General features: G+C 38.3%; 1 non-coding gene across 1 annotated transcript; it reads left to right on the top strand.

Moving 5' to 3' along the window:
- The first annotated feature begins 7,569 nt into the window (after positions 1-7,569).
- LOC145096420 (small nucleolar RNA R71) lies at positions 7,570-7,676 on the top strand. The gene has a single exon (XR_013703828.1). It is a non-coding gene; the product is annotated as a small nucleolar RNA R71 (small nucleolar RNA).
- Positions 7,677-12,953: the final 5,277 nt, after the last annotated feature.

Below are 12,953 nucleotides of genomic sequence, written 5' to 3'. Positions count from 1 at the left end.
GCCGAGTTGGCTCACCAACTCGTCGAGTCCCTATGAAGTCGATTGTCCTCACTCCCATTCCTAATCATTGAATTAGGCATAGACTCGAAGAGTTCTCTTTCTAAACTGATATCCAATTGTCCTTCATCCGACTCGTCGAGTTGTATGAACAACTCGACGAGTTCATCTTCATCTGATGAACACTTTGGTCTGTGACTCGCCGAGTTGTATGAATGATGTGTGCAAACTCACTTAGTTTTAAACCTACTTTTAATTGTAGCTAAATAAGTAGGGTATCGAACACAGGGAACGGTAAATTAAAACTAAAAACTAACTCTATCTAAATTAATTGATAAGTAGGGGGTTTTCTCTAGTTTAACAAGACTAGAAAACTTAATAACTAACACTTAAACTAAAAGCTAGAAAATCAAAGAATTAACTAGATTCAATAATGAGAAGGACTTTTGTTTAGTTCAACTCAATTGGTCCTATGGTTGATATTATGGTAATGGTGCAATGGATTAACTCTTTTGTTGGTTACCGATTCAAGTGATTAGATTCGCGTTCACTACACTAATCCTTAGTGAATAAACTAACTCAAACAGTGATCAGTTGTCTAATTTAATTAAATTCACTAAATTAATTATTCGGGTTAATTTAGACTTGCAATAGTTAACAAATTTGGTTTTTTAATTAACTTCTTGTTGATGGTCATCACGCAAGCTCATACATGAATTTACTCAATTTTCTTATTAATTCTAGTTTCATGTTCATTAAGCCTAGACATATGACAAAGTGGTCACATAAACATATGAGGTTGATAATCAAAAGATGTTAATGCTATTTAATTACCTTCCTATTAATAGAAAATTAATTATCATTCACACACAAGGTTCTTTAGCAAGCTAAAACTAACAAAATCACCAACATTGAATTAATCCTACCAATAATCAAACCATAGTCTCAATTTTGTATCCCCAAACAGAAGCTTAAGAGTTTTAGCTCATGATTGAAGTAAATAACAGAAAACAAACGAATTCTAATTGTCTAACCATAATGAAAAACAAAAGATTAAGTAGAAAGATGAAATTTGCCTCAAATCTCCTTCGGAATTGGATTATAACTTGTATCTTCATTCTCTAGGGTTTTTCTGGTTCTTCAATCGCAGCTAATCTCTCCATAAGGGTTCCAGAATTCTCCTATGTCGATCTGAGAAGTTATCTTTATATTTGCGAAACGACCCGTTGAGTCAGGTGCCGACTCGCTAAGTCTTTGAGTCTTTATCTTCTCGAATATTCGCTCGAACTCGCCGAGTAGGTGTTGATTTTGGTGTTTTTCTTCTTTGTTCTATTCCCGAGCTCCTAATCGCTTCTGTTGCTTCCTTTTGCTTCCGAGCTTCACTTTTGGACTGAAAACATAATTCAAACACTTTTAAGTACCTTTTGTCCATGATATGCAATAATTTAGCTAATAAATGATAAAAAATTTATACTTAATATGAACTAAATATGCACATATCAAAATACCCCACACTTGACTTTTGCTTGCCCGCAAGCAAAACTGAATTTTAACACATTAGAATCACATATGACAACTCCAATATAACCCAACCATTATGCCAAGACCGCAACGCATACATTTGTGTCTAAAATTTTCCTAATAACCCCCCATAATCCAAATACTCACAATCCTCATAAACATTCGCCCACTCACCCCGAATTATGCTCATTTTATGCATCCCTTCGAATCCATCCGCAGAAAACCTCTTACCCTCAAGGTATTTTTAGTTGAGCAACCCAAGCATACATAATCTAGAATTACAATTTATGATACCACTATGGAACTATTTTGAATTCTTCACTTCCTTGATAATTTGATCTTTGATTTCTTTGAATTCACCACCTTTTTTGTATGCTTTTTGGTATCTTTAATTTTTGAATTTCTTGGAATTTTGATCTTTTGATCTTAACTTTATTTGCTCCAAAATTCTTCAACTTTTCTTGCAACTCTCTCCTTTTTTTACATGTACCTCTCTTTTTTCACTCAAAACCCTACATGCTTAAGCAGGGGCGCTCAACCTCAACCTTTATTGGCTAACGATAATATTTTTCCTAGATACATTTCTGGTACACGATGCTAAACATATTGCATCCCTCGGGCTGAGCGAGGTTGTGTTTTTGTCCCATGATTTCACTGGAATAAGGAAGCCACAAATGCACTAGAACGTATATAGGCTCAACTACACATTTGGGCTTCATGCAATCATCCACACAACTCTAACATGGAATCCTAATTACTTTTACCAAAATTTCCTAAATTAATTCCTATGTAATATTTTTGGTATGAAAAATTTTTAAATTAGACCTAAATTAAGATTCTAAATTTACTAAGACGACATCAACCCCCTACCCCACACTTAATTAATGCAATGCCCTCATTGCATATTATGCAAAAATAAAAATGCAAAATATAGAGAGAATTGGAACAAACTCCCCTAGGGTGGCAGTCGATAGGTTGATAACTCTTCTTTTTAGCTCTAACTTCAATTGAATTTAGACATGGAAATAGCTTATCCAGATCTTGGGCATCAAATCACATGTGGCAGCTCCAAATAGGCAGGAAAAAACAGTGTAAGATCTTCAAGAATTGATATGGAGGAATAAATGGTCAAGTGATACACTCAGCAGCATCGAATCAGCAGTCTTGTTGGTATAAGATTGAGTGACTCGGTGAGTCATATAAACTACTCGTCGAGTATAGTCGCAGACAACTTCGAATATGCTAGAATACAAGGCGACTCGTCGAGTCAGTTAAGTGCACTCGACGAGTACGCCGCTGGGTGGAAAAATTCAGCTTCTGCATTTGTTCTAGCTTTTGAAAGATCTTCAAAACTTCTCATATCTTGTAGACTCATTCACTCATGTCCCTTAGGACCGGACTCGACACCTTAACTCTAAACTCCGCCATTTCTTGACTCTTTTCAACTCTTTATATTTTTCTTTCTCTCTCAAACCCTAGACCCTTTTATGCAAGCATTCTAACCCAAAATCTGAAAATCATCAAGGCAATTAACCATCAAGCATAAAATAAAAGTCTTAAATTTAAACACACCAAACAAAAACAAATTAAAAATTGTTCAACAAAGCATAAAAGAACTAATCCTCCTCCTCATCATCATGATCATGTGCAGCTCCACTTCCACTGGCGCCACTCCTTCTTGCATTAATCACCTCATCCCAAGATGGAATATATGGGAAGTTACCACCATCGATATGCACAATATGGAAGTGGTCAAAAAGTTGAATGTTGGACTGGTTGCTAAAATTGAAACTCCTTGCCATTTGATCTTGCATTCTCCTCATCTCAATATTATACCAGTCCATTGGCACTTTGTCATTGTCCACCGGAATTACCAGCGGTTCTTCCTCCACATCTCGCTCTCTCCTCGGTCTAACCCTCCTTCCTGGCGCCTCGGGACCAACCACCGGATCATCATGCAGGATAGCATAATTACCACCACCATAGTCCTCAATAATCCTAGTCCTCCGAAAAAATGGGATTAAATGGAGGGGTAGGAATCACCGTCATCAAATTTCATGCACCACGGGTCATCAACCCAAACGAGTTGGCTAGCCGGGTGACGAACATACCACCATTAATTTTTGAGGTCTTGCAATCCTTGAGCGCACCCTCTGCCAAATAGGAAGCCAAACACCACGGAATGTTGCAAAAAGTGTCTGGTGTGATAATGCTACATAGATAAAATACATCAAGGTTAGAAACCTTGTCATCATCCTTCCGTTGGTTGATGGTGGTGGAGATAAGGCGGTGAATGAGACGGTGCGTGGGTGATCAAATACTTCCTTCTTGGGTCGACTTTGGAATGTACAACTTGTTGGTGATCGTGTTCCACTAACCCGTACTCGTAACACCATTGGGGAACACCTTGTGAGAGTGTTCCATAAAGGCGTGAAAAATAGCAGTCGAGACCAATGGCCGGTCATAGATTCCTAACTGACAAGCAAGACCAATAACGGAGTACTGATGAAACTCGCCCCCAAGGCAAAAACTGAAACTCGCCGGGTGATAGCAATCGTCACTTCCACGGAAAGATATCGTAGAGAAGAATTCCCAGCAAAGTTCCCGGTACACCGGTTCTTGAATTCTAAAGACGCTGCTCCATCCATCACAAACCATTGTCTCCCCTTCGTATGTAAATTCCTTCACAAGATAAGGTGCTAACTCCTCCTCATACCGAACATTTTGCAACCAATCCCAATCAACTCTGTTGGGCACGTAAATCACCTTCTTTCTGACTTCAACTAACTTCTTCTTCCATCTCGTCATGGTTGAAGCTGATTCAATTTGAGGAAAATTCAACCAAGGAAAATCTCCTTGGCGTCCACTGGAACTCTGACCCCTATGAAACATTGTCCCTGCAAAACAAAGAACACACAACCCAGAAAACATAGAAAATCATCAAAACATGTTACACCTGGGTCCCCGACTGGACTCGTCGAGTTCATGAGCGACTCGGCGAGTCGTATGAACTGCGCGACTCAGTCGACGAGTCGATAAAAATTCGACCATGAAAACTCAAAATTTCTTCAAGGGTTTTGTCCAGGGATGTTCGTAAGATGTATTAGGGCAAGAATAATCATCCAAAAAAAACATAATTGATGTAAAATCAATACCCTAAAAATTCACTAAACTTCAAAATCGGGTATTATATGAAATTGGCAATCTAGATCATCTAAAAAATCATTGCTTTAACAGAATTAAGGAAGAAATCAAGTACCTTTTGTGATGGAAAGCGAAAATCTTGAAGAAAGAGTGAAGAAGTTGATGCATGCTTGAGAGAGAGCACAAATCGAGGCGCACGGCGAGTGAAGGGGGAAAAACTGATTTCATTAGGGTTAAAACCCTAGTTACCGGTTGTAAAAATAACTTTAATCTATTTTTTTTATAAATAAAACCGAGTCGTCGAGTCAGGGTCAAACTTGGCGAGTCTGGTCGCGATTTTTAAACCCATAAAGAATCTGAATCGACTCGTCGAGTCTCTTGCAAACAATTAAGAAAATTACATCATTTTTCCATTAAAAATTTATTCCACCCCACACTTAGTCCATACACACTCTCAAGCAAACATGTCTAATGATTTGGAAGATTAATAAACTCCTAAAAACTAAAACCAAACTAAAAACGAAAAAAATGAATGAAAGCAAACTCTAAAAAGAGATCGGGTTGCCTCCCGCCAAGCGCTTCTTTTTAAGGAGTCGTTAGCTGGACTCCTTCCCATCTACGTTTCTTCATCTTCCTGCATCGGGAATGCATGCCTAGTCTTTTTTGGTTTGTACTTTGTCTTGTAAGCGGGAATTTTCTTCTTGTAAGCTCGCCTCAAGTCTTCTTTCTTCTTTCTTATAGCATCATCCTCAGATGCATTAACTTCTCTTTTCTTCATCTTTTTCTTCACCCCATTCTTTTGCACCTTCTCTTGCACTTCCTTTTCCATAAACTTAATTACTTCATATTTGGTGAGAACTTGCGCTCTAGTTTTGGTGATGAATGGTTGATCAACATCATCTCTCCTATCCCTTGCCTTTTCTTCTTTTCTAAAGCTTGCCTCATCTTCAAGTGGACTATCTTCTTCTTCTTGCATAATTGTATCAAGGCATGCTACATGAACGTGTTGTAGGTCACCATCAACTTCTCCTTTTGCTGCTTGTTTTTCTAAAGGATGAGGGAAAATCTTCATGTCTAGAACATGCAGGGAGATGATAACAAACAGATCAAAATCGTCCAAGTTACTGGAAATTTCGACTGGACTCGTCGAGTTTGGGAAAGCGACTCGGCGAGTCGGATCGTATTCCATACTTTCTTCTGTGTTTTCCGAGTCGGCTCCTTTTAGCAGCTTTACTAACTCCTCCAAGTCCTTGTCAACATCTTCATCACCTCTAGAGGGTAGCAACAACTTGCTTGGATCTTCTTCTTGCAAAAGTGCAAGCTCTTTTTGTAGTATCTCATTATCCAAATCAATGAATGAGATCTCTTCTTTTCTTTTTTCTTCTTGCTTGATCTCTGGGCAAGCTTTAAACACCGCTGACTCGTCTCTGACCCTCAACGTTAGTGTGGATTCACATACATCAATTAATGCACATGCGGTGTTCAAAAATGATCTCCCCAAAATAATTGGAATTTCGGGGTCTTCTTCCATATCAAGTATCACGAAGTCTACGGGAAAAATAAAATTGTCGACCTTAATAAGAAGATCTTCACACACGCCTCTTGGATGAATTGTCGTCTTGTCCGCCAAATGGATCTTCATGTTAACTGGTCTTGGCTCCGGTAAATTCAGCTTCTTGAAGAATGAGAATGGCATTAAGTTGATACTTGCACCCGAATTGGTCAACGCTTGAGTGGCAAGTACATTTCCAAATTGGCATGGAATTATGATGCTCCCCAGATCACCCTTCTTTTCCGGTAGCTCACTCAATACTATCTCCGTGACTTCAGCTAAATCTTTTCTGGCAGCAAAAGGACCCTTTAACAAGTTGAAGTACTTAGGTGTTTGAAGCATTGTTTCCACAAATGAAATGTTGACTTGAAGGTGTCGAACATGCTCCATGAAGGCTTTATACACTCTAATCTTCTCTCTAGGCATGGCTCTGATTGGGAATGGCAAATGGGGATTGTAAGGCCTCGAGGTAATGAAAATTTGGTCATCAGCGCATCGACTCGTTGACTCCATTAGAGGGACTCGGCGAGTCAGGTCGGGTTTAGCTAGAACCGACTCTTCTGCCTTTTCTGTATTAACCTCGGAGATCTTTTGTGCAGGTGTGAAAATTTCTTCATAACTGGAAGTCACAGCGCTCACATTCTCCATTCTCGGATTGTTTTCGGTGTTACTTGGAAGTTGACCCGGTCTTCTCTCATTCACTTGATATGCAAGTTTTCCTAACTGTTTCTCAATGTTGAGAATAAATGTCTGCTGATTCCTTAACATATTTCTGGTCTCTTATATAACAGCATCATGATCATTGTGCCTTTTCTCGGACGCGGCTATGAATCTAGTGAACATTTCTTCTAAATCGGCTTTCTTTTCCATAACCGGTTCTTCCTTTTGATAATATCCCCTTTCTTTCTGCTTGTATTTCTCCTCCTTATCCTTCTTGTATTCTTCGTATGGGAGCCATTCCTTCTTCGGTTTCTGCCAATTCTCGTAGTATCGATCAACGCTTGAGTAGAACACTAGAGCTTTCTTGTTTCCATTTTCATCCAAGTCATAATCTTTTGTGAGATGGGGCCCTTTACAATTCTCACATCCAACTCGAATAGCATGGATTGTTTGATCCATTTTTGTCATCCTTCTATCTAGACTATCGAGCTTAGCTATCACCGCCGCCATGCTATCATTTGCCGAGTTCACTACCCCCCGACTTACTTCATTTCATGGATTGTGGTATTCTCTAGAATGCTTAGAGAATTCTTCAATTAACTCCTTGACTACCGGGGGCGCCTTGTGAATCGAGCAATTGCCTTGTGGTGGCATTGACTCCATCATAGAAAATGGAGACCTCTTGTTGGCTATTAAGGTCATGGTGTGGGCAATTTCTAAGAAGACCTTTGTACCTTTCCCAAGCTTCATAAAGAGATTCCCCGGGTTGTTGCTCGAAGTGGGCAATAGCTTTCTTTAACTTAGCTATTTTGGAAGGTGGGCAAAAGTGGTCTATAAATTCTTCTTTCATCTTGGCCCATGTGGTGACCGATCCGGGAGGAAGTGACTTGAGCCAATCCTTTGCAGCACCCTTGAACATAACTGGAAGCATGCGAAGTAGCTGGGTCTCGCGTGGCACATTTGGTACATTGAAGTAGTCAGCCACATCATTTACTTCATCCAAGTGCTTGTAGGCGTCTTCGTGGTCTTTCCCATAAAAGGAATCTCCTTGAGTTGAGCGAGGATATGACCCTTTAGCTCGAAGGTAGCAGTAGCGGGAATTACGGGTTGCACAAGTCCCGGGCCGGTGTCATCGCGCATCCTCTTCTTCCATTCCTCCATGGGGACTTCATCGATATTAGCCATAGTGATAGCTAAATCGTCTTCAAAGTTGGATTCGTGCACGAATGTGGGTTCTTCTTCTTCCTCGGTCTTGTACTCGGTGTCTTCTTTAATTGGGTCTTCGATTGTCAAAGAGGCACTGGATGCTCCTGATTTGCTGCTCCTCTTCTTGCTGAAAACGGACTTGAGGTTCTTGAGTGGTGAGTTCTTTGAGGAAGCGGATTCTCCAACAGTTTTTCCTTTGCTCCTCCTTAATGCAGATTCTGGGTCTTCGAGAGGAGGGACCTGAGGTGTATCAGATCCTCGGGTCATGAAACAACTGTAAACAAAACAAAAAACGCGTAAAAAGAACAAAAAATAAAGAAAAATTAAAACTCGGCGAGTTGAAGGCAAAAACAGAGAAATTTTCTAAAAACGGATTTTTATTAAAACTTATAATAATTACTAAATTACCTTTTAAATAACTTTGTGTAAGATAAATCCCACACAAAGGATCGATTAAACTAGAATTTAATGTTAATTTTAGAACCGTTCCCCGGCAACGGCGCCAAAAACTTGATGTGTGCAAACTCACTTAGTTTTAAACCTACTTTTAATTATTAAATAAACACACAAAGTCAGTGGACCTATCAATTGTGGTATAGCTAAATAAGTAGGGTATCGTACACAGGGAACGGTAAATTAAAACTAAAAACTAATTCTATCTAAATTAATTGATAAGTAGAAGGTTTTCTCTAGTTTTACAAGACTAGAAAACTTAATAACTAACACTTAAACTAAAAGCTAGAAAAGAAAAGAATTAACTAGATTCAATAATGAGAAGGACTTCTGTTTAGTTTAACTCAATTGGTCCTATGGTTGATATTATGGTAGTGGTGCAATGGATTAACTCTTTTGTTGGTTACCGATTCAAGTGATTAGATTCGCGCTCACTACACTAATCCTTACTGAATAAACTAACTCAAACATTGATTAGTTGTTTAATTTAATTAAATTCACTAGATTAATTATTTGGGTTAATTTAGACTTGCAATAGTTAACTAATTTGGTCCTTTAATTAACTTCTTGTTGATGGTCATCACACAAACTCATACATGAATTTACTCAATTTTCTTATTCATTCTAGTTTCATGTTCATTAATCCTAGGCATATGACAAAGTGGTCACATAAACATATGAGGTTGATAATCAAAAGATGTTCATGCTATTTAATTACCTTCCTATTAACAGAAAATTAATTATCATTCACACACAAGGTTCTTTAGCAAGCTAAAACTAACAAAAATCACCAACATTGAATTAATCCTACCAATAATAAAACCATAGTCTCAATTTTGTATCCCTAAAAAGAAGTTTAAGAGTTTTAGCTCATGATTGAAGTAAATAACGGCAAACAAACGAATTCTAATTGTCTAACAATAATGAAAAACAAAAGATTAAGTAGAATGATGAAATTTGCCTCAAATCTCCTTCGGAATTGGATTCTAGTTTGTATCTTCGTTCTCTAGGGTTTTTCTGATTCTTCAATCGCAGCTAGTCTCTCCAGAAGGGATCCAGAATTCTACTCTGTCGATCTGAGAAGTTATCTTTATACTTGCGAAACGACTCGTCGAGTCGGGTGCCGACTCGCCGAGTCCATCTCTCAATCCCCGTATGCGATAAAGTCTTTGGGTCTTTGAGTCTTTATCTTATCGAATATTCGATCGGACTCGCCGAGTAGACGACCCTACTCGCCGAGTAGGTGTTGTTTTTGGTGTTTTTCTTCTTTGTTCAATTCCCGAGCTCCCAACCGCTTCTCCTGCTTCCTTTTGCTTCTGAGCTTCACTTTTGGACTGAAAACATAATTCAAACACTTTTAAGTACCTTTTGTCCATGATATGCAATAATTTAGCTAATAAATGATAAAAAATATATACTTAATATGAACTAAATATGCACATATCAATGAACAACTCGTCGAGACTGTTCTTGAGGAAAGAAGGTTGCCTTGGACTTCGCCGAGTCAGGGCATTGACTCGCGGAATCCCTCCATCACTGAGTATGGCTTCCGATTCATTGAGTCCAGTTAAAGCTCACTGGTCCCACTCGGCATAACTCAAAAGGGGAAAATCGGGGACTCACGACTCGACTCGCCGAGTCCGAAGAACGACTCGCGGAGTCGCATGCATGCAACTTCTTTATACTCGATTCTGCTTGAATTCAGTGCATTCCATTCATGGATCTGGGTTCTTAGGGCTTGATTATAACGTAAAGTTTCCAACTTTATGTATAAATAAACACCAATGAAGGTTTTAGGGCTCAAAATGCACTAAAAGAGTAGATCTAGGGCATCCATGCAATATGGCTCCAAAAAGGCAGTAGTTCCGAGCTCCTAGAGCCCAATCATGCCTAGATCCGAAGTCCCTTAACACAATAAGCTCATTAATCAAAGATCAAGAATAGAAGAGGCCTTAAAATGACTATCATAAGCTCTTAATGAGATAATAATGAAGGAACAGAGAGCGTTTCGAGTCTAATACCTCTAGAAGCTCTGAAATGGCACAAAGATTAAGTATCTTCTTCCTCTCCTCTTGATCTACCTTCTTCTTCTCTCCAAAACTTCAAGGAATTGTACCAAAAGCACTCGAAATACCAAAAGAAGGGTTAGGGTTTTGAGAGGGAGTGTTCTAGACTCAATGGGGGCCGCTATGAGGCACAAAACGACGTTTAAATAGGGTGCAACCCCTTGAAATTAGGGTTTCTTCCAGACCAGCAGACTCGCCGAGTCCAGGATATGGACTCGTCGAGTCGCCAACTTAAACATGCTCAACATTCCGACCCTACTCGGCGAGTCGGGCCTACAACTCGTCGATTTCCAGCTAAAAAATGCAAAAATACATAGTTTAAATTACATACCAGGAACCAGGTGCTACAGAGATTTTCGAAGCTTGAAGAATGTTGGAATGTTCACAGTGAATCGGGTTGCTTATGTAGAAGGTCTTCAACACAACTTGATAAGTGTATCACAACTTGTGGTAGGCACTAGCAATCAAGTACTTTTTAACGAAAGAGGAAGCATTATTTCGAATGTCAACAAAAAAGAAGTTTTGCTTAAATCCAAAAGGAAAGTTGACATGTTTACATTGTACATCAATCCAGTTGTGGGTAAACCTGCTGTATGTCTACTTTCGAAAGCTACATCAGATCTAAGCTGGCTTTGGCATCGAAGACTTTTACATCTCAACTTTCGAAATATCAAAAAACTTGTTGTACAAGATTTGGTACGAGGTTTACCTGTACTTAAATTTGATAATGATTCTTTATGTGCAGCTTGTGACGTTGGAAAACAACATAAGCAAGGTCATCCAATCATGATTTATTCGAAGATTGTTGAACCTCTGGAGCTTTTACACATTGATTTGTGTGGACCATCGAGTGTATCCACTCTCAACAAGAAACGATACATTTTATTAATTGTTGATGATTTTCAAGATTCACGTGGGTTTATTTTCTCAGGGTTAAATCCGAAGTTGCACAATTACTAAAATGTATCGTTTCTTGTTGAGAGTGGATACACTCGATGGTCCACACAAATCAATGTGAAGATGGAAACGACGCTGAAGAAGACAATTCGAAAGATAAAGAGTGATCATGGAACTGAATTTAAGAACAATGTTCTTGATTCGTTTTTGGTGGATAAAGGACAGGTAATACCTTTGGGCTTAAGATATATCCACTGCATGTTTTACTCAAAACAGATCTTTCATGCATCGCCATTTTAATATCACTCCATATGAAATAATCAATAATAGAAAACCTAATGTGAAATTTTTCCATGTTTTCGGATGCAGGTGCTTTATTATGAATCTAAAGGACAACCTTTCGAAGTTTCAAGAAAAAGTTGATGAAGGGATTTTCCTTGGATATTCGCATAATTCAGTCGCCTATGGAGTGCTAAACAAAAGAAGATGAAAACTGGAAGAAAAATTCAATCTTACATTTGATGATCATTATATCAAACAAACTGAAAAATATACTGAAAATCATCCTATTTTGAATGAAATTCATGAAGAATATAAACCTTCACAACCATTGGATATTGATTATGATCTGATTTTTTGAATTTCAGATCATGTTGTTGATGCTGAAGTTAATGCCAATGACAATCATATCATTGAATCAACAAAGCTCAATGATAGTTCAACATCACATCATCAAGCAATGGAAGAAAGTATGCATCTTAATCCAGTGGAGGGGAGCACTTGGATTCGAACACTCTTGTTGAGGGGGAGCACTCTTTTGAGAGGGAGAATGAAAGAGTGAATGTTGATGTTCAGGGGGATCATGTTGAAAAAAATGTAGATTTTCATGATATTAATGATGCATCTTCAATTGCACGTTCAGAACATGATGAATTATACGAAGATGCACCTTTGGAATTTGATTCAGCTTATCCACCAATGGAAAAATGGACAAAAGATCATCCGAAGGAGCAAATTCGTTAGAAGAATGAGGTATTAAATACTAATCAAGAATTTTGCATGTCCAATGTTTTTATCTCTAAAATTGAACCAAAGACAGTTAAGATTGCAATGGAAAACTCGGATTGGGTTGTTGCAATGCAATCTGAATTATCTGAATTTGAACAAAATAAAGTTTGGAGATTAATTCCTAAGCCAAATGATGTTTCAATTGTTGGGTTAAAATGGATTTTCAAAAATAAAACCAACAAAGATGGAAAAATTTTTCGAAACAAAGCCAGGCTTGCTGTTAAAACGGATTTTCAAAAATAGATTACGAAGAAACTTTTGTCCCTGTCACAAGACTCGAGGCTATTCGTATACTTCTACCTTATGCAGCTCACAAAGACTTTGATGTTTTTCAAATGGATGTGAAGTGTGCATTTTTAAATGAAGAGCTTGAAGAAACTATTTATGTT

Source organism: Lactuca serriola, chromosome 3, assembly GCF_051521515.1.
Source record: "Lactuca serriola cultivar US96UC23 chromosome 3, Lser_US96UC23_V15, whole genome shotgun sequence".
NCBI lineage: Eukaryota > Viridiplantae > Streptophyta > Magnoliopsida > Asterales > Asteraceae > Lactuca > Lactuca serriola.
Note: the sequence above shows the minus strand (reverse complement) of the source record. Positions and strands in the feature narration are given on the sequence as shown.